Source organism: Vipera ursinii, assembly GCF_947247035.1.
Source record: "Vipera ursinii genome assembly, chromosome: 5".
Taxonomy (NCBI): domain Eukaryota; kingdom Metazoa; phylum Chordata; class Lepidosauria; order Squamata; family Viperidae; genus Vipera; species Vipera ursinii.
In genome coordinates this window covers 33709809-33737142 of record NC_139518.1, presented here as the reverse complement: position 1 = coordinate 33737142, position 27334 = coordinate 33709809, and positions in this window count along the sequence as shown.

Sequence of the window (27334 nt, the reverse complement as noted above, 5' to 3'; positions counted from 1 at the left end):
CACTGCACCACCACAACTCTTGCTATCTGAATTCTATATTTCTATTAATACATCCTAATATTGCATTTGCCTTCTTAGCAGCCATGCCAGTCTATTGGCTCAGGTTAAACTTGGGATTTCTCAGATCCTTTTCGCATATGCTACTGCCAGTCCTGGGTTCTATAGGTGTGCCTTTCATTCCTCTCTCCCCGCATGATACAGAACAATTTTTCCTATTAAACTTAATTTTGTTAGTTTCATCTTGTTATTTAGCCTGACTTGGTGTTTTCGAACCTTCTCATTTTATTATAAACCATGACTCTTCCTCCTGCATATTTGATAATCACCCATTTGTGACCATTAAAAAAAATGTTAAACAGGACATGGTGCAAGATGAAGCTGTTTGAGGTTGGATAATATTTATTTATTTATAATACTTTTATGGCTTTAGGGTACATTTACTGGTAATATTTCGAAGCTTATCTTCAACCACCTACTTAATCTAGTTGTGATCACTCACCTTGTTAAGAATCAGTCTAATAATGTATCTTTTGCACATATTTCATACTTTTGTGAATGGGGACTTCGAAGATACTGAATATTTACTGAAATCAAGGTATTCCATCACTCTCATTGTTTGTGGCAAATCCAAAAAATATGCTGAACCTTGTGCTGTTAAAGCTGACAGATCTATAATTTCCCAGATACTTGGAAGGATCCCAGAATCATGGACTGAGATGGGTGGCCATAGAAATTGAACAAATACATAAATCCTTTCTCCTTCTCTTTTTTAAAATTAGGGATGTTTTCTGTAATGCAGTCTCTTCAAGAGTTGTCAGAAGCTATAGCTAGCATTTTTTCTACCTTTTCTACTAGTTATTTAATATCTTAGGATGTAGACCATATGATCCTGAAGACTGAATTAATTTAAATGAAATAAGTATTCTTTTCTTCTCTCTTTATCTGTACTGAATTGCAGCTCAGTCTTCCACTGAATATGTCTTAACTACCAGTGAGAAGCAATAGAGTAACAAACAGCAGCATTCACAAAACATTCAGAACCAATCAGTTATAAGTCTGCACTTCCCTGATATTTTATTTTCTTCTTCTTCTCCTTTCTTCACTGAAATGAATGAATGAATGAAACCCCTGGCTGTTCTCACAAATTAACTTCACTCACTCAGTATAATGGTCTTCATTTTAGTAAAAAGTATATTTTCCAGAAAAAAGGTTTTTTTCTACTTTTTTTGGCCAGAAAACAAAAACTGATTAAAATCAATCCATAACATTATAAACTCATCAAAATAGGATTTCTTACAATGTGTTTTGTTATTCAGTTTGAAAGTCTGTAATCCCCCCCCCAAAAAAGTTCATTTTAATTAGGATTTTGTTTTTGCATTACTCTTTAATTTTGACTCAAACAGCAACTGCAATGCAATAACCATTTTTTAGTATAGCATATTCAAAATATCGGAGCATGATCCTTTAAATAAAAATATGGTGGCTACATTTTGATTCACCATTTGTATTCTGTTGCCATGTTTGCCTTGAATATTCCACAGATGATAGTGTCAATTATGCAGATAACATGAGCCCTATTAAATGTCAGGATCAAATGTCTCATTCCCCAATGTCATCATCTTTACAGTCTTGATGTGTTACACCTGATGAATGAAAAAAAGCAGAAAAGGAAATGGAAAATGTCCTTTTGTGAATTTACTGCTGTTTCCACCTGTGAATGCAGAGGGTATAATGGGAATAGATTTGAAGTTCTGGGAAAGATAAAAAGAGAAATGATACCTATAGCTCTGTTAAACTGGGGCTTTCTGGGCTTAAGAGCTGGACTCTTTCCAGCTGAAACTATTGATTACCTTAAAGAAAATGAATACCTCTACTCACAATCACAATTTGGGAAAAAGATGTGAACTCCTTTTACTTGTTCCCAGAGAAATTTAAATACAATAAAAGAAAGGTATAGAGTGGCTCTATGTTTTTATGTGAACTCTTAGGTATCCCAGTAGGTGATTTTTGAGACAGATGCAGACAAATCTTATCATTATCACTTTAATATAACTAAACTGGAAAGTATCAGTGACTTATTCAATCATGTTAGCATTTACTGAATTTCTAGGAATTTGAACTTATGAACTGTATGCTTTCTTTTTCTTAATGACATCTGATTCCTTTGTATCAAACTTAACAGATTTTCCACTCTTGAGAACATCATTTAGAGTAGGAATAGTTGTCTAATTCATCTAAAGACTGTTAAGCAGGTATGACATATTTGGATCAATATAGGAAAGTATAAAACCTAAATATAGTTATTCAACCTGTTCTTAATGGCTTTCCACAGTATTTTAGCAGTATAAGAAATAATTATGATTATAAGAAATACAACATTGAACTTGGAGCTATGTTTCTTGAACAAATGAAGTAATTACATAATTCTCATGGGTATGTCATCAAATAGATGTATTAACTTTGAGGACAACATTTATGAAGTAAGAAAATTGATAAGGGTAAGTATGAAAAAAGATTGCCAAGGAAGGAGGAGGAGGAGGAGGAGGAGGAGGAGGAGGAAGAAGGAGAAGAAGAAGAAGAAGAAGAAGAAGAAGAAGAAGAAGAAGAAGAAGAAGGAGGAGGAGGAGGAGGAGGAGGAGGAGGAGGAGGAGGAGGAGGAGGAGGAGGAGGAGGAGGAGAAGGAGAAGGAGAAGAATTTCATCTGTGAAAACATAAAAGATGAAAATAGATATGGAGAAATAAAAAAGTCTTCCATTATATCTCAAAAGGAGTTTTCAAAAGATAGGAACTTGCTAAAATTCTATACAGTAGAAATGTGCACATGTAAGATTCAAAGATATTTCCTGTTTGCAAGCAACTAAAATACAATAAGATAAAGTTAGGTCAATGGTCATCGTATTACTGAGTTGGCTGTAGGAATATGGAGCATTAATTTCACAGTCAGCAAAATACTACTTAGATCATCCAATACAGATTAGAGTCCCATATAGAAAGGAACATGCCAGATGTTCAAGCAGTCTTTAGAAAAGACTGGGGAAAACTTCAATTTTGCCAGCCATGTCAACTTATGGAATATATTTAGGAAAACTGAAATCCTAGAATATCACATTGTCCTTATGCAAAATCTATACACAGTTCAGGAAGCGATAGACTAAAATTAGAATTTGGGCATATTAAGCAAAAATCTCTCTCTCTTGAGAAGTCTACAATGTAATAATTATGAAATAAAAGTAAGAACATGTGCATTGTGGGAAGACCTGAAAGACCATTTGGGGACAAATTATTCTGGAAAAAAAATCATCTATATGATTGCTAAGAATCAACACAGACATAATAGGTCATAATTTATCAATAAACAAAATATTTATAAGATTGTTTGTTTGAATATGATTGATTGATTTATTTATTACTACAGAAGTTGTTAGATGCCCAAAACGAGAAATTAAGTGCATTTATGCACTCTAAGAGCATCAGGATAAGTGTAGTTATTTATATTTACAATATTGTATTATCAAGATCACAGCTCGGAGAGGCAGAAATTGGCTCCTTTGATTAATCTTGGTTTGAAAAAATCTTAAAATGTTAATGAATTCAATCTCAATCTGAAGAGTTTTGAAGAGAAGACAAAAGATTAAGAACAAAGATAAATTCTATCATGTCTCTATTGATTTTTCAAAGCAAATTGATTGTATTATTATACCTTTCTCTCCCTTCCCCTTTCCTGGCTGCCTTCTCTTTAGCAAGGAGGCAGAGTACTGCAAACCTTAGCTGAAAGAGGGAACCCTGCTGAGCTCATTGCAAGCCAAGGACAGGAAATGGAACACATGCTTTTCACTAAGTCAAGTTTCTTTTTCTAATCAGATCAGCAGTCATGCAGGAGGAAGCGGCAGTGACAGAATGTCAAGGAATCAATCTGCCAGCATACATGGCATTTAAATCCAACTGGATGCTAGCTTTTCAGAAAGGAATTAATCCCAGCCCAGACTCTGTTGTTCATCATCATTAGAAGGGGAACAAACTGTTCATTTAGCCCAAACAGTGGCAAAATTTGGATTACAACAGCTTAACCCAGTGCTGCTAGGGAAATGTTGTAATTGAGTCTGAATCTTAAATTTCTGTATCATTCCATATGATGAGGATCACACTTAGAGTTATGGTCTAAGTTTTGGCTGTGCTTTGGTTTATAACTATAAATAAATTAGTAACAATCTTCTGATATACAAGGTATTATTAGAAAACAAACCCTTCCAATAGGTTTCAAGATTTCTGTTTTGTCTATAGCAATTCATGGTCTTTAATTGTACAAAATGAAGGCTATTACATTTTGGTCATTCATTTCCTTTCCTCTTTTGCCTTTAATACAAGATCCAAAATGCTTTGAAGAATTAGAAAATACAATATAATATCATCCTAGATGAATTTTTATACTGAATCTATTAGATATGAAATTGTAATGGCTGGATAGATCATTGATAAAAATTCATTATTTTAATTAATCTGGGGAATGTAGGGTTGAAAGCATAGAACATTGCTGGTCCCCCCCCACCTCCCAAATCTCTCCAAAACTTGCTTCCAGTTGTAATGTTTAACATGAGTTATTTTTAATTATTTGAATTGAATTTTAATTCAACAACTCCATTTATTGTATATAAATTACAGAAATCATGCCCTATGTTAATTCCCAAAGCTTTGGAACTAGACCTGAGCTAGCCCACATCCCAATTCATACTTAGGTTATTCACCTGTCTTCTAGCACTTTCCTTCAGGTTGAGGATGGTTGGGAGAAGACCATGAAACTAGCAAACTGTGAACTGCAAGCTTGATTTTCACCCTAAAAGTTTGCTTTGCAGCTTTCACTCTTACAGTGCCTAAAGTACTGTATCAAGACTGCATATATCTTTTGTGTTTGCCATCATTATATCTATTTACTGCCTTTGGTTTTTGATTCTGCTCTCTTTCTTTGGAAACTGATAAAGCAATGAATATCACTTAACCTTGTAGCACCACTGTGTTCAGTTGACTGATACTTAAGTGCTGAAGGTTACCCAATGAGCATCATGAGAAAAATTTTTGTTTTGAACCTATCTGATCTAACACAAAAGCTAGCAGCAAAAGGTAATCACTGTAGTTCATAATTCTGGTACATGTCTGTGCAACAGGAGTGTGGGAAGTCACCCCCCCCCGAGAAAGAAATATGTTTGGAAATATTTAAATGCCAGAAAATATTTCCCTAAAGGATTTTAAAAGCAGAAACCAACCTTGCCCCCAAGTCTCTTTGTCCCAAGCAGAAACCAAGTCTGCAGAATTGCAGATGTGATAATCTTGTCAGAAAGTCTGGAATCAGGAAACTGGGATTAGGAAGAAAGATCCCTAGAATCAACACCCAAAATCTAAGAGTCATTAGCCACAGCCCCAGGGAAGCAGGATGTGACCTTTGGGACACAATAGGATTAACCAACAAATGCCAAAGGGCACACCCAGACTCAGGTCAGAATGCCTGACATAGGAAATAGCCTCAAACAGGAATAGGAAACAACTCCAAACAAAAGTCTCAAGAAGGTATAAAAACCCACTCCCTACATGTGCTCTCTCTTTTCTTCCAGAGCCATATCTCTGTCAGGCTCTCCTCTTCAATAAACTGCAACCTTCTTTCTAAAGCAGTTGCCATGTTGCTTATCCCCAGCTTGGACTGAACCATGATGAAGACTTTTCCTTCAACTGGAGAGATATATTGGCATATTTCTGAAAAGTTTAAAACTTTGTGCTTTCTCTTTCCATGCTCACTTGATTTCCATGAGAAGGCTTCTTACAAATTAATGTTTGATGTATTTGACAAGAAACTAATAGTCTTAGTGCTTAGGGAAATTGTAATGACCAAAAGGTGAACTCCTATGAATGCTTAATGTGGGGATTAAAAAAGAGGGTTCTTGTGAGTTAATAGCCTAAGACTTAATTTCTTTCAATTGTGTTCAGAATACTTCAATGATACAACTACAGTATTATAACGAAAGACCTGAAGCACATATTTGGTCTTTATTTAGGATGCAGCAGAACAATAAGTAAGCTATTCTCTACTTAGATTAGAAGTAAAATTTATATTTATAAAAATTATTCATGATTGTTTTTTTTCTGTCTCCCTATCCTCTTTTTTGTCACCATTTCTTTGAGATAACTGATAGAGAAAGAATATAATTTTAATATTTTCTCTATCTCAATGTGAATTGAATGTGAATTCAAATATTGGATTGTTTATTAATAATACAATTAGTAATACCAGTTCAGGATTTTCTCAATCTTGTATAGATATTTAAAATATCTTAAAGTTGATTGTACCAAAATAAAAAGAGCCAGAATGTATGGAGGTTAAATAACCTTTTGGGAGAAAGAAATGTCATGTATACCATTTTGTCCTCCTAAATAAAGATGGGGTATATATACCAGCAGCAAAATATAAGTTATGTATGTGTGTCTATAAAGTCATCAAGAGTTAAGCTTAAATTGGAGTCATTAGGCCTACACTTTCCAATCTATAACAAAAAGTATAAACTTATATTTGATTCCATTTAAGGGAGGGAATGATGAATTGTACTGTACTGTACTGTATGTATAATTTTATATTTAAATGTAAGATATTGGAGCCTTTGTTGTGACTGAAAAGCAATGTTTTAGTTTTAAAAATAAATGGTAAATTATAAAAATAAAATACTTGGTAACTTTGTAAGCATGACTGAAAGTTTGATATTGTCATAAATGTTAAGTTTTTAAAATATTTATTTTTGAATGGCTCCTATTTCTAAAACTTTAAAAGAAAAGCCATTTCAGTTTCAAGAAAATTAGATGTTAATTTAATCTGCTGTTTATTTATACTGGAATTCTAACAGCAATTCTTTAGTTTATAAGGAATTGAGATCTCATTTCTGCAACTGTTTTTCTCATTTGTTCTTTTACTATTAAGCTTTTGTTCTTTCACAACTGAAAGAACTGATTGAAATTGTTTGAAAAGCCAACTTTAAGAGGACTTTAAATTTACCCATTCATACACTAATACAGTACATTGGACTCAGATTTCTTTTAGCTTACATAAAGGTGTTTTCATCCTTTATGCAAGCAGCAGTTTCTCTACATAAAGAATCTCTTATAAATTCCAAAAGATTAAGCTTGGTCATATGTCTTCAGTCGGTGAGATGTAATAATGTCTTCCTGAACACATCCTGCAAGACTAACTTGTTGTGTGTTACAGAAAGGTCTTATGGCGAGAAGAAAAGAAATGAAGAGTTACTAGTAAAAAATCAAAGAAACACAGGAATCTAAAAATCCCATTCAGAAATAAATGTCCACAATATTCAGATACTTGTGACCATAGGGACTTTTTTTATCTGGAAGAAATGTACATGGATTTATAATAAAATAACTTATTACAAGAGGAAGCTGTCTTCCTAAACAATCTGTAAAATGACAAGAAAGGAAATTGAAATGTGTCTGTAACCTTTATTGGTAGTCAATGCTGTAAAAAATAACAAATAAAAAATAACAAAGAAGAAGAAGAAGAAGAAGAAGAAGAAGAAGAAGAAGAAGAAGAAGAAGAAGAAGAAGAAGAAGAAGAAGAAGAAGAAGAAGAAGAAGAAGTTGGAAGGGACCTTGGAGGTCATCTAGTTCAACCCCCTGCTAAGGCAGGAAACCCTATACCATTTCAGACAAATGGCTGTCCAGTCTCTTCTTAAAAACTTCCAGTGTTGGAGCATTCACCACTTCTGGAGGCAGGTTGTTCCACTGGTTAGTTGTTCTAACTGTCAGGAAGTTTCTCCTTAGTTCTAGGTTGCTTCTCTCCTTGATTAGTTTCCATCCATTGCTTCTTGTCCTGCTTTCAGGTGCTTTGGAGAATAGCTTGGCTCCCTCTTCTTTGTGGCGGCCCCTGAGAGTCTCTTATTCCCTCTAAACCTTCTTTAAGTGTATCTTAAAGGTTGAAGGTCTTCATAAAAGGTTAAGAAGGCTAAATGAAGAAAGCAGTTGGGTACTGGAGAATTGGATGGAAACTCTGTACACAAAATCCACACGACCAGTTTTCTGGTTTCTTTTCCTCCAGCACTGCAGTCCTGCCTCACTAAAGTATCTCTTAAACTTCAGGCATAACAGTGGCCTACTGTAGGCAAAACAGGTGCCTAGAGTATTTTAGTGTACTGTGTTTAAAAGGTGCATTTCTATATATGTGTATGCTTATATATGTATGTATAAGTATTTATAAGTAATATGGATTTATCAATCAGTTTTGGAGTAGCAGAAGATGGGTCCATGGTTTCATTCAAACAAAACATTGCAATATAGCTTAGTTAATTATATACCATAAGCCAAGCTATGTACAATGGCAAGCTGCATAATACGTTTTGCAAATCACATTAAATTAAATTGCTGCTTAATATAACGTGTGAACCCAGACAATCTATCTGAGTGTAAACCAAGGTTTCCAAGCATTCAAAGTGTGCAGGTTGCTTCTAATTTTTTGTTTTGTTTTGTTTTGTTTTGTAGTAGTAAATTCTGCATATTAGGGCAGTTTTTGATCTTTGGATATAAAAGTGAATGTTCTTTATTCCAAATGTGGAAGAATAAGGTATGTGATATATTTCTGAACTTCACACAAGAGTATCATTTTCATTGAGTTGCAGAACAACCTAGGGAAGATAACTATATTCAGTTTTGTTGCTTCAAACGATGAGAAGAGTCAAGTGACTTATAGATTCTGACATTAAAGATCAGAGCAAACTTCTGTGATGATTCATGAGCTTTGGCTTTTCTCTCTTTCCCTACAAGCTCCTTTATTTTTAGATTTTCTGTACACATGAATGCTGTCTTTTATTGCTGTTCAGTAATGAATGCTATTTTCTTTGCTTATCTGACAGTTTTATTAACTTTATACTTGTGTGTGCATGTGTATACAAACTTCTTCAGGCATGACAAACTTTTTTTTAACTGCAGCTTTATTTGAAGTGAGTTTATCACTAATCTATTGCAGCTGTAGGGACTGTACAACCAATTAAAGAGAACAGGCATTGGCTCCTGCCAAATGAGGCAACCACATGTTGGACTTTGATTGGCTACTTCAGGGGAACAAAGGGTCACAGGGGGCATCTGTTTGCCATTTCCTTTCAAAATAGTGTGATGTAAAGTAAAGGGTAAAGAGACAAGTTATCAAATTGTGGGGTTCTTCATCTAATGTCTTGTCCATAAACTCGAAAGGATCAAGTGAAATATAAATCATCCCACTGAGTAATATTAACTAAAATGAACCAACACATATACTGTATTAGTATTTAAAAGATTTGCAATTACTCAGTTATAAAAAATGCACATTTGCAGAAAATTTTTAGTTTAAATGAAATGACTTAGCTTTTGCCACAAGATTACTTGAAATGTACTTTGGTACTGTCTCCTGAAATTATATGTTGCAAACTAACATGTCAATATTAGGAGGCAGTGGTTAAATGAGAATATGAATATTCTTAACTATAAGAGTAAAAATAAAAACAAATCTCAAAGAGGAAAACATTGCTGATAATTCAAGAGAATATATATTTGGCTAAGTCTAGATGAAATGAAACATAAGAGGAAATTAAGCTAAGATACTTCAAAATAAAAGCTGAATGAATAAGCACAAGTGACTCAAAAATTGCTGGATCATTTTAAGATAGGATTTAAGGGTTTTTAAGGGTATAAAATAAATAAACTGCAAAACTTTAGGCATCTGTTTTGAAGCTTCTATAGCCTTATCCCCCTTCAGAAGTTGTGGGTGCTCCATCACTGAAGGCTTTCAAAAAGAGACTGGACAACTATTTGTCTGAAATGATATAGGGTCTTCTGCTTGAGCAGAGGTTTGGACTAGAAGACCACTGAGGTCCCTTCCAACTCCATTATTCTATGTTCTCTGTTCAAATATAGATATATGCAAGCAAGCCCAAATGTTTGGCCCCACATTCCACATTTTCTGGAGATGTTCTGGAGACCATAAAAATAATGGTGAACTACATATGACCTTGAAACCATATGTTTCCCATATTTTAACTAATAAGATGCACCACTAAATAGTAATGTATTCACTAGTTTAATATATCTACATAAATTATCTGAGATATCCTTAAAGAGACACTTTATGGCATCATTTCACAGCATCTCTTTATCAAAAGCATTTCTTTTATTGTTTTGGATAAAAACATTTCTATTTTTCCTTTGATTTTATTGAATTGTGTGAAAGAGAATTTGCTTTTGAAATAATCATAGAATAAGAGTGTTTTGAAGAAATTCTTATTGATGACATGTGGTGTTCTAAAACTTACTTGCTAACAAGATAACTAAGAGACAGTGCCCCATCTTTCATTAAACAAATATTTTTCCCCAATGGTTCTTTAGCCTCTCTAGTTTACCAGTGTCAATTAAATTCCAGGGGAAGATTTCATTAGATTTTTTTCATTCAGTTTTCTTCAGATTGATAAATATAAATAACCAGAGTTATGGGCAAATTTCTAACGGAAAATAATACCACTAGCAGCAGCACCTGTAAAGTAAATTTAAGAGCCTTTACATGGAAGGCTAAATCTAAATCTTTGTAGAAGCATTGCTACTAGATGTATTGGACTAGGGTAATCTAGTAGGTGAAGTTCATACATCATAAAGTTGGCAAGATCGAAAAACACTGCCTTAATTTATAAGCTGAAATATTTTTTGTTAGATCGTAAGTTACTAACTTTATTGACTCAGGTTCCACAAATATTTCCAGACACTTAACACTTTATTTCTCTGCCAGGATCAAAAGGTTTACCTGTTACATTTTTGTATGCCAAGTTCTTATTAAATGGTTCATGATGAATACCAGAAATAAAAATGTCAGCTTTATTAACCATACTGGAAATAAATATAAGATTATATTTATGATGATTTAATTTTATATTAAAATTAGTCTCTTATAAAAATGATAATAGAAATAGAAGTGGGAAATTTAAAAAAATAAAGTTAATACACATTTCTAGTAATTTTATCAGTTTTACTATAAAATGTCTACTTTAGTAGAAGTAGAAGTTAGGTTGTCATCATGGATTATTGTAAAATACAGCGACGAATAGTACAAAAGATGTAGGATTAGGACTTGAATCTATTGACTTTTTGTTCCTTCTGTTGCTAATTCAGGTATTGTTGATATTACATATTCTAAAATACCACCTTTAATATTTTCAATAATAAAATCTTGAAGGAAATTTTAAGATACAATCTCTTAAACTTTGCATGGGAATGAATTTAGAACTAGGAATTGGAGTCTTCCATAATCACATAATTATATCCTTTTATTTTCATTTTGATCCACAGTTGTTGTTGTTGTTGTTATTTGCTACTAAAGAAAGGACTGTCATTTACATGGAAATAAGCAGATACTGCTTTCACAATAAATGCTATCAGAGGGCCTATCAAATTTCATTGGTGCTCTTCTGTAGTTTTCTTTGACATATTTTGATAGGAAAGATCTTTTGTACAATACTGTTGTTCTTTGATCAGCTCTTTTTGGTCAAGATGCTTCTCTTAAGAATGTTGTGCTTGATAAAATCCTGCTGAGCTCTATGTGTTTAATCTATGAATCAGCCAGATAAAATTGTATATTTGAAGCATGTATAACTCAGCAAATCAACTAAACTAAACTAATACATCAATGCAATGTTTTTCAACCTTGGTAATATAAAATGTGTGGACTTCAGCTGGAGAATTGTAGGAGTTGAAGTCCACACATCTTAAAATTGCCAAGTTGAGAAACACTGCTGTAGCATAGTCTTTTTTTTATCAAGCTGCAATTCCATATGCAAAGTTTATAAATAAGTCCATGTGACTGCATTAAACTTTCTTGTCTCATACTTTAATGAGAGGGAAAAAATAGAAAATACATCCTAATCAGGAAAACTCATTGTTTATTTCAGTCTAGGCATGGCAAATGAAATTATTAAACAGTGATTTATGAACGCCACACTCATTTTATGTTTTTTATAATACCAAAATGCACATACACACAAATAAAATGAACTAGAACCACTACTAGTCTTTTGTTACAGCTTAAGTAAAATCAGCACATATTATCCTTTACTAAAATTAAAATTAAGAACTAAAATAAAAAAAAATTACATGCTCACTAAAGATAAATTTATTTGATTTTGGACCTAGCAGTATACCTCTTCTTTTTTTAAATGATCAACTTTATTCTCCTTTATTTCTCCTATATCCCATGAGCTGGGTACTTACGTTCTTTTATAATTAATTAATTTTGCAGGATGTTTTGAATCTTGCAGTAGTAGCAAAGGAAAAAGAGAATCCTAATAAATTTGGAGGAGTAAATTTGAATATTTATCTTTAAAAATAGTATAGCCAATTTTTTTTAATAGCAACAAAATTCTAATGCCAACTGTCACTTGAATAATGGCTGGATATTTTTGTTTATTTTGATACATTAAAATAAACAAATTGATGGCTTGCTGCTACCTTATTGCAATCCTGGCTCAGAATGTTTTTGTATTTTGAGAGCATGGATTGTGGATATCCATATCCATATCCATATCTATATCACACACACACACACACACACATGTATCTATGTATCACATATACATGAGCATAAATAATGAATGAGACACATACACACACACTTAAGGTAAAAATCTACCTTTGTATGCCTCTTTTATAAAAATGAAACTGTTATAAAAATAAAATATAGTTACTTCCCCACTCTCTGATAGCCTTACTATTCATTTGGAGTTTGGCTCAATAATCATGATATAATTTATGTCTGTGATCCTTATTTCTGAATTGACACATTGGGCATGGATAGTCCAATTGCCTAAAGGTAAAGGCATGGTTTCTATGCAGCACTTAGAAGCGCAGCTAAAGTGCTTCACAGTTCAATACATTAATCTTAAAAGATCTCAAGGGGAAAAAATTCTTAGGCACTTCAACCCTTTTAAACATGTAATTTGCAGAACTCTGGCCACCAGTCAGGTGGAACCTATAGATATATTAAACCTAAATGAATTATCAAGTCCCCTGAAATTAATATGGTAACATCAAAGCAAACCAGAGACAGCTCTACCCCTAGATTTATCATTAGTTTTTCAGAACCCTTTCTGGACCTTCAACACATTATAGCAGATTTTAAAAGATTCTTTGGTGGTGGTGGTAGGGATGTATCAGAGTGTATAGTTATAAAAGAAAAATTACAGTTCAATGCTATAGCATTTCTTGAGAAATAAGTCCTGTGTAATATATTAAAGAAATACAGTTTTTGTTTCACTATCATTTTCAATGAATTGAAATATATATGTGCACTAAAATATACCATGTGCACAAATGATATTATCTAGTTTTGGTAATGAAATCTGCAAGAAAACAACCAAACTCAGAGACCATCGACCCATCAAATATCTGTAATTAAACAATAGTGGAATAGTATCTGTTGCTTTGACATATATTTATGGTTACAAAATTGATTGCTGTCTCACAGATATTTATATATAGTGAGATTGTGGGAGGTATGAACCCTTAATAATATTGAAAACCACCTAACAACTGTGTGATTTGCTTAATGACTATGTTAAAATGCTTATAGAATGAAGTCCAATCACATGATAACTCACTTAGTCACTAGAATTCCAGGTCCAGTTGTGATCGTAACTTGAGGACTAGCTGTATTGTTACAACATTTTCAAGGTAATGATATTTGAAATGCTTATATATTTCTGCATATATTAATTATAAATATTATTTTAAAGTTCATTAAAATTATCTCCCATCATTGAGTACTTATTTGCTTAATTTATTTCTCTCCGTGTTGATACATTATTTTTGTGTTAGTTGCGAACTCGTGTCTGACCCATCGCAACCCCATGGACAATGTTCCTCCAGGCCTTCCTGTCCTCTACCATCTTCTGGAGTCCATTTAGGCTCACGCCTACTGCTTCAGTGACTCCATCCAGCCACCTCATTCTCTGTCGTCCCCTTCTTCTATTGCTTTCAATCTTTCCCAGCTTAGGCTCTTCTCCAGTGAGTCCTTCCTTCTCATTAGGTGGCCAAAGTATTTAAGTTTCAACTTCAGGATATGGTCTTCTAAAGAGCAGTCAGGGTTGATCTCCTCTAGGACTGACCAGTTTGATCGCCTTGCAGTCCAAGGGACACGCAGGAGTCTTCTCCAGCACCATAGTTGGAAGGCCTCAATTCTTTGGCACTCAGCCTTTCTAATGGTCCAACTTCCACAGCCATACATTGCAACTGGGAAGATCATAGCTTTGACTATATGCACTTTTGTTGGCAGAGTGATGTCTCTGCTTTTTAGTGTGCTGGGTGATACATTATAGTGGTGGTATAAGCAAAAGACAAGAGATTGTCAGAATTAGCCCATGAATAGGATTTTGTAATTGTCTGTGACAATTTATTTGATCAAAAGAACATAAACAAGTATAAATTAGAAACAAAGGAAACAAACATACCATTTTATACATTTTATTCTCTGTTTGCAGAAGATCTCTAGTGAACATGCATTGTTTGTTTAGTCAAGTGCTACTGAATTTCAAAATTGCCCTGCAGGTCAGTGTCAACACTTCTAGGTTTTAAAGCAAAATGTTTCAGGAATTTTCTTCCTGAGTATAAATCAGATTTTTCCTACATTTTTTCAGACTTAATTAGCTCAATACAAGTAAGATTTTATGTTTTGCTTTTATTCAAAATTTAAAACTATAACTCCCCACTATTTCTTTGTAAGTGAAAGTATCTCTCTTTTTCCAATGAAATGCTTCATTCAATTCCCACCTCTCAAAATAAGACCTTACTTTATAAGGTCAATGGCAAAGTAAACAAACATCTGTCTTTCAATCTGAACAGTAGTTAAGAGACAATATCAACACCAGGATAATTTTATTAGGAATATAGACCAAATAAGGACCCATTAACATTTCTGTTCATTTTATTAAATAGAGTTTTAAAGGCTAGAATTATGAACGTGCTGAACATTCCTCATATTTTCAGCAAAATAACATTACTACTTTTTTATTATTGCTGAGTAACCTAAGTTGCCCTGGGCTGAATGATGGGACTGTGTATCCTCTCCCCATTGAATTAAAAAAAATAAGCAGAAAAATATTCTATTCACTTTCATTTGAGCATCCTGTTTTTTCAGATAAGGAAACCTGTCTTAATAGTATCAGAAGGTTTCATTGTGAAACTTTTTCTTCATGGACTCTGTGTCATACTCCAGGCCTTACAAATCACAAGGAATAAAAGTGATAGAACTGTCTTATATTGCATTTTCAAGGATGTGCATATCTCCAAGACCTAAAGTTGATTTTTAAACAAAAACATCTCACTCACTGAAAGTTCTATTTGTTGATATATAAAGTAATATGTTAATAATATAATTGATTGTTCTCATACTGGTTTGATAATATCCAGCTGCCTTTTACACATTATTTAATTTAGTGATTATTTTGTATTTGTATTTTTTTTACATAAATGTGTTTTCAGTCAATGCAATAGTATAAATTGACTGAAGTCAGGGATGCTTGTTTGCCTGAATTATATAATAGGAAAGAAAAAAAGGTATTACTGTATATGACATATAGTCTATGCTTTCTTGTTTCTTACTAATTCCACTACCAATTCCATTTTGAATCTGATTGAACTTGCACATTTACTTTCTAAAATGCTGGTTACCTGTTTTTAAACTTGGCTCTTTAAATATATAATAAATGGGACCCGTTCATATGTTAATGAAATTCTTACAAAAATAGAATCAAGGACTTAACTGAAATAATTTGTGATATAAGCTTTTATCTTTCCTCATCAGTTGGACAATAGAAATAACATAGAGAAAATATGTTTATATTTAAATTGACCAAATACTTCATCCTATATAAGAGAGAGAAGACCTAAATCATTTTACTACTGATAAATCAGTATATCTACATGTTATCATAAAAAACAGCATTCTTCACAATATAAGTAATTAAAATGACTGCCTTTCTAAGTTATTAGAGTACTTTGTATGTTCATGTTTGGACTTGCTTTCTCTTAGTAACCTTTTGACATACCACACTGTACTTAGTGCCTTTATGTCCTGAACTTTAACCTTTACTTCCTGTTACTGTGTAAATATCATCTCAGTTTTGCCCTGGAGGATGCTATTTCTATCAGCAATGAAATATGAGGAGAAAGCTGAGATTCATTTATGCTTGTTTGACTCATTCAAGAAACTGCTGGCCTAAATGGTAAACTCAAGTACAAGAGTTTTGTCTGATTTTACTTTGAGTGGTTTAATTATTTTCAGATGTAAGGGATGTAATCTTGAGTTGCTGGATATAAACATGTCTTCTGTTTAAAAAAAAAACACCCTCTTTACTTAATAAAGGCCAATGAACTAATCCAATAACTGTATCTTTAAGACAGAAATAACTTTGAAATTTAGTTTGGCTACCAAAGACTTCACTACTTGAATTATAGTGACTGGCTTGTCACTAACAGATGGGAAAGGGCAATTTAAAAAGCTACTTTTCCCTGTGCACTAAAAGATTTGTGAACTATCCCAGATACTGCCAGCAGAACAGTATCAAATAATTTGATGTCTTAGTGTCTTAACTCAGGTTGAAATAGTGGAACTAAGCTAAACATTAATGTTTCTGTTTCTTTTTTAAAAAGAAGGCTAAACAAGTTCTGTTGCATATCATTGGCAACTATCTCTATCATCTATCTATTATCTATCATCAAATTTATACACTGGGCACATCTTACTAAGTGGTTTTGAGCAGTTTAAAGGAACCCATCCCTGCCCCAAATCATCCGATGATCTTCTTGGAGACAGCAAGTCTGGCTAGTCAGTGACTGTTACACCGACACACCTTAAGCAGCATTCAAACAGACACGTGAAACAGTTCAAGTAAAATCCCAATACATTACACCCCCCCTAGAATGTACATACATTATTTAAGAATATAATCTTGTAAATATTGTGGTAGTCTATGTGACCGTTCTGAACGCCTGGTGGATCCAGGCAACTGGGTAGACCTGGGTTCTTTGGTTCACATGAGTCACATTGACTCGAGTCCCTTTGGCTGGCCATTCCTGGTCGGCCCAAACCAAAGTCCAATGAGGTAGCTTGTCAGCCAAGCTGCTGCTGTGTTCAGGTTGACTTTTCCCATCTGGAGACCCATGTTGCACTCCCAGACTTTGTCCATCTACGACCACCACCCCATTGTACTGACTGATTGAGTTCTCAGAGCATGTGAACTGCCCTGTTTGGCTGCTAGTTTCCAGCTCTAATTGCGGACCTGCCATGAGGTCCTCGCTTAGTGGCCATTCTGCAAAGTGCTTCCACAACTGATCAATATGGCGGCAAATGACTCACCTACCATCTAGAACTACCTCGTAAGAAAGAGGTCTGGAAATTTTGACAATTTTACCCAGCACCAACAAGTTCCCATATCCATAGTTCTGGGCCCACACCCCATGACCCACTTGTCAACCCCCTTGGAGCCTTTGGGCATGCAGTGTCTGCTGCCACCCGGTCAGGATGCAACTTGTCCAGTTTTGTGATAAGCCTTCTTCCCCAGCAAAGCTCTGCTGGGCTCTTGCCTGTCGCTGTGCAAGGCATAGTGTGCTGGCAAAGCAAAAAATCAGCCAGCCTATGGTGCCAATCCCCAGTCACAATGCGCTTGAGTGACTCCTTTGTCGTGCGCACCATGCATTCAGCCTGCCCGTTAGTCAAGGGGTGAAAGGGAGCCGATGTTGCATGCCTTATGAGGTTAGTCCTCAAGAAGGCCTGAAATTCTGCCGCTGTGAACTGGGCCCCATTGTCTGAGACTATGACGTCTGGTAGCCCGTGTGTGGCAAAAAGCTTCCTAAGCACCTGGATGGTCCTAACAGTGGTCATAGTAGATATAGGAATTACTTCCAACCATTTAGAGTGGCTGTCGACCACTATCAAAAATAGCTGTCCCTGAAAGGGCCCAGCAAAGTCCTTGACAGCTATTCGGGAATTTTGGAAGTCAGTAAGGATGATGTCGGATGGCCTAAGATTTGCCCACCTCTTGCTGCGGTTGCACATGAACTGGAAAATCTCCAGGGAAATAATGGATATAGCTGAACCAGTGACCAGTTCCATCATGCAAGGAACACCTTGCAGCTCGACTTGAAGCTGAAGTTTTGGCTTAAGGCAGTGGTGATCTCCAGTGCAGCAAATGCTCTGACAACTGGACCAGAACCCTACACTATGCTGCTCCAGAGCTCTGGTACCTCTCCTGATCAGATCATCCAAATGGCGGTCCTTCTGGTGACCTCTACAGACTGCTGCAATGTGGCTGGTTTTCCTGCAGGCCTAACACATGGCTGTCTAGAACTGGCAATCCACTCATTGGTGGTAGCCACCATAGCCCAAACACTGAAGGAAGGGAACTGCCTTGTAAGAGGGCTTCAGTTCCTTGTCATGGTGCAATTGAATCTTGTTGACTTTGTGGTTGGAGTCGATGTCTTCTGAATGCTTGGCATCCTCGTGATGGACGGCTTCCTCATGAGGAGTGTTTTTGGTGGGCCCCAACGCCTTCACGGCCCCTTCAGCGGCTTCGTCCGCCATGACCTCTTTTAAGGGTTCTTGGAGTGAGAGAGTCTCTTTTGCAAAAAGTTTTTGTTGTAACTCTCTGCTCCTGAGTCCACAGATGAGTTGGTCACAAAGCCTTTCTTCCAAGTCTGAAAATTGGCACAGACGCGAAGATTGTCTCAATGCTGCGATGAATTCTGTGGCCATCTTGCCAGGTTGTTGAACTCGTTTGAAGGTGTGCCTCCATGCTATCACTGACAGCTTTGGTTGGAAATGGTTGCTGAGCCATTTCTTCAGGTCTGTGTAAGTAATGGACTCCAGCTGCGCTGGTGCGACTAAGTTCTCCACAATGTTGAACATTGCAGGCCCGCAGACACAGAAAAGTGTTGTGGCCTTCAGGACATCTTCAGTGACTTGGTTGGTGTGGAGGTAGTTTTCTACTCTTGAAATGTAGGATGACCATCTCTCTGGGCGAGTGACCTCGAATTCTTCTAGCTTTCTAACCTTCGACATGGTGAAGGTCTTCGTGGCTTGGGTCTCGCGTTGCCTCTTGCTGCTTCTTCGTTGTAGGCCCTGGGACTGGACTGCAGGGTGGGTGGTTGCTAGCATGGTGGTCCCTGCCAGGTGCTGCGCTGGCCTCACCCCTAATGACTTTCAGCTCTTCTGAAAAAGCAGCATTCCACCTTCGTTGCCAGTGTTGTGTAGTGAGTTTGCTTTATTGAGGCAAACAGGAACAGAACTGAAACAGAGGCTTCTGTGCAGCTACTTATATGGTTGGCCACTAGGTGGCAGCCAATAGGTTTAAAGGAACACATTCCCACCCCAAATCATCCAATGATCTTCTTGGAGACAGCAAGTGTAGCTAGTCAGTGACTGTTACACCAACACACCAACTGAGCAACCTTAAGCAGCATTCAAACAGACACGTGAAACAGTTCAAGTAAAATTACACAGTTCAAGTAATTACACCATGGATGCAGATGCTATATGAAATAAATCTGTATAAATTTAGTGTACTACCATTCTCGAGGAAAAAATATCTCAATATGTTAGTGAAATAAGTAATTAATACCTATTATCGGTTTTATTACCAAAGAACTGAAAATCTAATTTTAAATAGATTAAATGAAGTTAGGGTCAAGATTAGGATACACATTATAATTTTTTGTAGAAATCTTATCAAAAAATTAAATGCTTTTGAGCATGATCAGAATCCAATCAAAGAAACTTAAAATGTGAACTTGAGTAAGCTATTACTTATCATAGCTACGCATCATTTTCATATAAATATTTCCATATTTATTTGCTTTTTCATGGTATTTGTGCAAGAGTTTCTTATTGTCAGCCTTGCTACCTTCTCTCAGAATATATTGTTGATGTTGGATTTAATGAAATTAATAGGTTTGTTAGAAATTAAACATAGATGCAGAAATAGAGAGATAATATAGAGATAACAGAGAGAGAGAGAGATAGAAATGATAGAGATAGAGATAGGGAGGGAAAGAGACAGAGAAAGAGAAAGAGATTCAGTGCATAGAAATAGACAAAACAAATAAATTTGTACACAAAAGAATTTATGGCACAATCCTCTTACAACTCTAGTGGGAATATCACATTAGATAATACTATAAATGAGTGATCAATGAAACTATGATCAATGAAATATGGGGTGATTTGTGAAAAAATGACTTTTTTCTGTTATTCTTTCTTTTTATAAAATATCTAGAAACGGTTATTGGTTTCAGTCACTGATTCTGCCTTTGAATGACAATGTTATAAGCCAGAGGGCAGATTTGTACACTATCATTTCATCTGAATAGCACAACCTTGAGATATTGTGACCTTCAATCTAAATATAGTTCTTCTACCATAAAAGATCCAGCTCTAGGAATCTAAAAATATTGGATCACACCAGCTTCAGAGAAAACAGACTTTTTCACATGATATATCCCTATGGAAAATTCAGTTCTAAATTGACTCTCTCTTTTTCAAATAGCACTGGGAACATTATTGAAGAGTTTGTTGTAAATAGATATAGTGATATTGTCTGGAACAGGAAGCATGTATGCCAATACTGTCAGATAAGCTGGAACCTTGGTAATATAATGGAGTTATAGATGCAACTGTAGTGAAAGTCCTGATGTAACTGTGTGGTTAAAGATTTCTTAGTAACCCAAGATTTCCTTTCACTTTAACACAAGTGAGTACAGAAAAAGAGATGCCTTTGAGTTTTGAGAAAGATATCTCAGGAAAGGAACTTCAGCAACAGTGAGATGTAGCTCTAGGTATTTTGAATCTTAAGAGCAGTTGGGGACAATTATAGATCAATTAATTAATAGGTCCATTATTTGCTGCCAAGATGGAATTGATTATGTAAAACAGGCAGAAGGTGAAATTATTTTTAAAAAGAAATTATTTTGGACAGCTCAAGCAGGTCAAGTCAGTATACATTAAGAAATCATTAACACATATGAATATTGTAGTTCCTGTTTAAATTGGATTAATATTGAACTCCTATTAGGTTGTATAATTCTTTTCAGTGTTTTATTATTCACAAGGGTTTACATAACAAAAATACATTGCTATTCACATTACCAACTCCTAAGGGAAGTAAATCTTTCTACTTCTGTTATGTATTATCGTCACATGTTTTTGCCATAATTCTGTTCTATTACATGCATTTATATGTTTTAATCCAATTCCTTGCAAAGTCAATATTTAAATGTAGGCAATATTTTTAAAGTTTAATTATATACTGTACATAGATACACTTATCCTACTAAAAAGTATGTTTTAAGAAACTAGATTCTTGCACATTAGGCAAAAAAAATACAATTTGGATAATTTAACATAGTATTTACAAAGATTAAATTAATTACTTTAGATATATTTATTCTTCAGGAAGATTGACTATGTGCTCTGCAGCCAAAGATAGAGAAGCTCTATACAGTCAGTAAAAACAAGACCAGGAGCTGAAGGTGGCTCAGACCATGAGCTTCTCGTTGCAAAGTTTAGGCTTAAACTGAAGAAAGTAGGGAAAAGCACTAGGCCACTCAGGTATGAAATAAATCATATCCCTGACAAATATACAGTAGAGGTGACAAATAGATTTAAAGAATTAGATCTGATAGACAGAGTGCCTGAAGAACTATGGACGGAGGTTCACAACATTGTACAAGAAGTAGCAACTAAAACCATCCCAAAGAAAAAGAAATGCAAGAAAGCAAAATGGCTGTCTAAGGAAGGTTTGCAAATAGCTGAGGACAGGAGGGAAGTGAAAGGCAAGGGAGAAAAAGAAAGATACACCCAATTGAATGCAGAATTCCAGAGAATAGCTATAAGAGATAAGAATGCCTTCTGAAATGAACAGTGAAAAGAAATAGAAGAAAGCAATAGAATAGGGAGGACTAGAGATCTCTTCAAAAAAATTGGAGAGATGAAGGGAACATTTCATGCAAAAATGGGCATGCTAAAGGACCAAAATGGCAGGGACGTAACAGAGGCAGAAGAAATTAAGAAGAGGTGGCAAAATTACACAGAAGAACTATACAAGAACAAGCTTAATGCCCCGATAACCACGATGAAGTGGTCACTGACCTTGAGCCAGACATCCTAGAATGTGAAGTGAAATGGGCCTTAGGAAAGCTGAGCAACAACAAAGCTAGTGGAGGTGACAATATTCCAGCTGAGCTATACAAAATCTTAAAAGACGATGCAGTAAAAGTGCTAGACTCAATTTGCCAGCAAATTTGGAAAACTCAACAGTGGCCACAGGATTGGAAAAGATCAGTTTACATTCCAATTCCAAAGAAAGGCAGTGCCAAAGAATCTTCAAACTATCACACCATTGCACTCATTTCACATGCCAGTAAAGTTATGCTTAAAATCCTACAAGCTAGACTCCAGCAGTATGTGGATAGAGAACATCCAGAAGTAAAGGCAGGATTTCGAAGAGGCAGAGGAACTAGAGATCAAATTGCCAACATACGCTGGATCATGGAGAAAGCTAAGGAGTTCCAAAAAAACATCTACTTCTGCTTCATTGACTATGCCAAATCCTTTGATTATGTGGATCACAACAAACTGTGGCAAGTTCTTAAAGACATGGGAGTACCAGACCATCTTATTTGCTTCTTGAGAAACCTATATGTGGGTCAAGAAGCAACAGTGAGAACTGGACATGGAACCACTGATTGGTTCAAAATTGGGAAAGGAGTCCGGCAAGGCTGTATACTGTCACCCTGCCTGTTTAACTTATATGCAGAGCACATCATGAGAAAAGCAGGGCTACATGAATCAAAAGTTGGAATTAAGATTGCCGGGAGAAATATCAACAACCTCAGAGATGCAGATGATACCACTCTAATGGCAGGAAGTGAAGAAGAACTAAAGAGCCTCTTGTTGCGAGTGAAGAAGGAGAGTGCAAAAGTTGGGTTGAAACTAAACATTAAGAAAACCAAGATCATGGCATCCAGCCCTCTCATTTCCTGGGAAATAGGTGGGGAAGAAATGGAGGTAGTGACAGATTTTATTTTCCTGGGCTCCAAGATCACCGCAGACAGGGATTGCAGCCAAGAAAATAAAAGATGCTTGCTCCTGGGGAGGAAAGCAATGGCAAATCTAGACAGCATACTAAAAAGCAGAGATATCACCATGTCAACAAAAATGCGTATAGTCAAGGCTATGGTCTTCCCAGTTGCAATGTATGGCAGTGAAAGCTGGACCATAAGAAAGAATTGAGGCCTTTGAACTATGGTGCTGGAGAAGACTCCTGTGAGTCCCTTGGACTGCAAGGAGATCAAACTGGTTAGTGCTAGAGGAGATCAACCCTGACTGCTCTTTACAAGGCCAGATCTTGAAGTTGAAACTCAAATACTTTGGCCACCTAATGAGAAGGAAGGACTCACTGGAGAAGAGCCTAATGCTGGGAAAGGTTGAAGGCAAGAGAAGAAGGGGACGACAGAGAATGAGGTGGCTGGATGGAGTCACTGAAGCAGTAGGTGTGAGCCTACTGGTAGAGGACAGGAAGGCCTGGAGGAATGTTGTCCATGGGGTTGTGATGGGTCAGACATGACTTTGCAACTAACCACAACAACATTTTTTTCAGGAAGTAATAAAACACATGTACAAGAAAGTGCATCCTTTCTAGGAATAGTGTCTTGATATTTATAGAAAAACAGAAATAAGAATCTTGATTTATCTTCCATGTTGTGAGTAACAGCAAATCAGCTATATTTTGCATAGTATATAATTCTTTCCTTTACATACAGCTTCATAGAAATCCTGTTCACAAAAAAGGAAGAGCAAAAATTATATCTAAAAAGAGTGTTTGTGTCCTACTTTCTAAAAAATAATTTCCCAAAGATGATAACTAGTCACCCATCATTAATTCATTTATTGCTTTTTGAAGACATCTTGTTGCTTATAATTAGAGATTTATTATAAATATAGGTCAGATACTACTGTTGATTCACTTCGATATTAAATACATTCTTATTTTTTGTAATTTTTTTAAAAAAAGATGATATTATAAAGATTAATGCAAAACATATAATAAAAATATAAGCAGAAAAAATGTAAAAAGTTAAAAAGTTAAAAGAAAAAAGACCTCCCTTCATTTTCAGCAAGTCTAATAAAAATTAACAGCTTATCATCCATTCTTAATATAAAATGACCACGTCTTCATTCCATATCTCATTCTCTATAAACTAATCTTTAAAACCTTGCATCTCCCTCTTAATCAGCAAAAGTCCATTAAGAGTTATCATAAGTAACAATGTAACTATTACAAACTATTTCCAATAAACCCCTTCTCTCATTTATATCTCCCTTTTATTTGAACAAATCCACTCTATTTCCTTTCTTTTATTAAACAAAACTTCAAAAACACTGAACTGGTCTTAATCAACAAAAATCCATTAAATATTACCAAAGATACCAACCCGTTTATTTTAGGCTTGATCAAATAAACTAAATTTATATCCAGTCTCCTTTCTCCCAACAACCTTCCAAACTGTCAAACAATGTTCTAACATCCTTCTTTTCCTGATTTAAGAATGATTGATATAGTTAACAAGTCTGTTTTGTAATTCCAGTATAAAAATGTTATTCACATCACTGTTCATATTCACACTGTCTCTTCTCTTGAAATCGTGGACAAATTCAACAAGTCCCTTTTGTATATACAGTGTAAAGAGGTTATCCACATCATTATTCTGGTTTAATACTTGTTTTTTTAAATTATTAAATCATAACTTCTTTAATTTGTTTCATCTTTTCCCATCTCTTTTCAAATAGGCGGTCATTTTTAAAACCACATTTACATCAATTTCAATTTTACTTAGTGGAATTTATTCCTCTTTAGTGACATCATCTAGCTTGTCTGCAATAGCAGATAATCTTAAAATTATTTTCTGAGCCCAAAAGTCATACATCCATCTGACACAAAAGACTAGAATCACATGAAATTCCAATTAAACTGATTTACTACTCATGTGTATGCAAAGGAATCTACTCAAGTAACAGTTAGCACTCTTTTGGTGCTAGATAAGGTCAACAGAATTCAATTGAGCTTAGTCTGTTCATGGCTACAAAAGATTTTAGACTGATTCTTCTTTTGATTCTGCCCTCTGGTTCTGCCACTCTTCTCCTGCAAGATTTCTCATAATGGATCTATTGATGTATTTCTTTCCTTATGGTGTCCTCTAGTGATAACATTCAAAATCATCTTATCAGTTCAATATGTTTTTAAACTAAACATATGTTCCTAAACATAGAAAGTTTCTTACAGAAAGGATTTTTATTAATTTCAAAGTTCTAATTCAAGTCCATCTGGACCCCAATACATTTATTTTTTTTTATATTTTTAATAAAATTAAATACCCTTTGGCTATATATTAATGAATTTTTTTTGGCAAAGCCTTAAACTTTTAATGAAAACTTTTTTCTTAATTGATTCAAGAAAAATGCCCCCAATGAAACCTGTTATGAAGATTTTCAATAATTAAATAGCAATAGAAAAAAAGTAAAATCTAAAGTTATTGAGAAGTGAGATTTGGTAAAAAATGTATGCCTATAATGTCTACATTGACAGCTATGACAACGGTCAAATCCAATAACTTCCAATTGTTTGCAAATGACTGCAAAAACATGATTTTCTGCCATCTACTTCCCCAAAACAATCCAGAGTACAACAGTAAAACAATCCTTGACTTACAACAGTTCATTAGTGACTTAACTTACAATGACATTGAAAAAAGGGACTTATGACCATTTTTCACATTTAAGACCATAGCTCATGTGATCAACACAATAGAATAACAGAATAGAAAGGGACCTTGGAGGTCTTCTAATCCAATGTCTTGGAAACCCTATACCATTTCAACAAATAATTGTCCAGTCTCCAATCAAAATTCAGACATTTGGCAACTGACTCATATTTATGACAGTTGCAGTGTCCTGAGGTCATATGATTATCTTTTATAACTTTCTGACAAGCAAAGTCAATGGGGAAGCCAGATTTACTGAACAACCATATTACTAATTTAATAACTGCAATGGTTAATTTAACAACTATGGCAAAGAGTATCATAAAATGGGGCTTAACAAATGTTAAACTTAGCAACAGAAATTTTGGACTCAGTTGTGGTCATAAGTCTGGGATTATATGTACTTACAAGTGATCTTAAGATCTCTCCTTTTTCTGGAGAGATTTTGATGGTCTGGATCCAGCATCTGTCTTCCATTTCCAGCTGTAATCGCTATCTGTGGGATGTCAATTCATCAGTTCTTTGCCAAAAATCTCTCTTAAATGGACTATTCTAAAATTCTATTTCACATATAATGCTTCCCTAAAGTCTGACCAAGGAACTACAAAATATTATGTAGCTTGCTAAGCTTATTACAATGCATTCAATGTTAGTATTAAATGATTGTAAAACAGTATGGGAAAACTTGGTTTTCTAACATTTTTTGAAATTGTGTATTGAATGATTCTTGCTAATAGTGTATATGATTGGTGTAAACAGGAATTACAATACCCATTCACTCTTTTTCTGAACCACCTTTATTTCTTCCTCAGATTCTAGCGGATCTTTATCTGGTTCTCCTTTCTCTTTCAAAAATAACCTGCCATCTTAAAATAGATTAATACTGCTCTTATGTTAACCAGTTTTAAGACAGCATCTATAATGGAAACAAGGATAGTTATACAGAACATCATCCAAACTATGGATAGCATTCTAATGTGGTTTTGTTTGTTTGTTTTATGCACGATTGAAAAAGAGACTTATTATTTATTGGTAGTATTTCTTATGGATATAAAACAACAAAAGGCATAAAAATCAGAGTTGTCCATTTCTGAACTCAACCATGTGAATCTGTGGGGAGGAATTGGCCTCAACTGTATGGAAATTTCAAAGGAAAAATTCTCAGCATGGTGCATGTTAATGAATTATTAACCTTTGTTTTCAAACAACTAAAGAAACATCTTTATTTCCACAAGGAACTCATTAGACTATGTACATAAATATACACGGAATTAAATAGAAGTGGCACTTTGGGTCAGAATGGAATCTGTTTCTAATATGACTCATGTAAAGTCATTTAATGTGCATAAAGTAGCTCTAAAAGTAACTGATAAATATAATTATCTGGACCCCTACCAATCGGGTTTCAGGCCCGGGTACAGCACGGAGACGGCATTGGTCGCTCTGGTGAATGATCTCTGGAGGGCGCGGG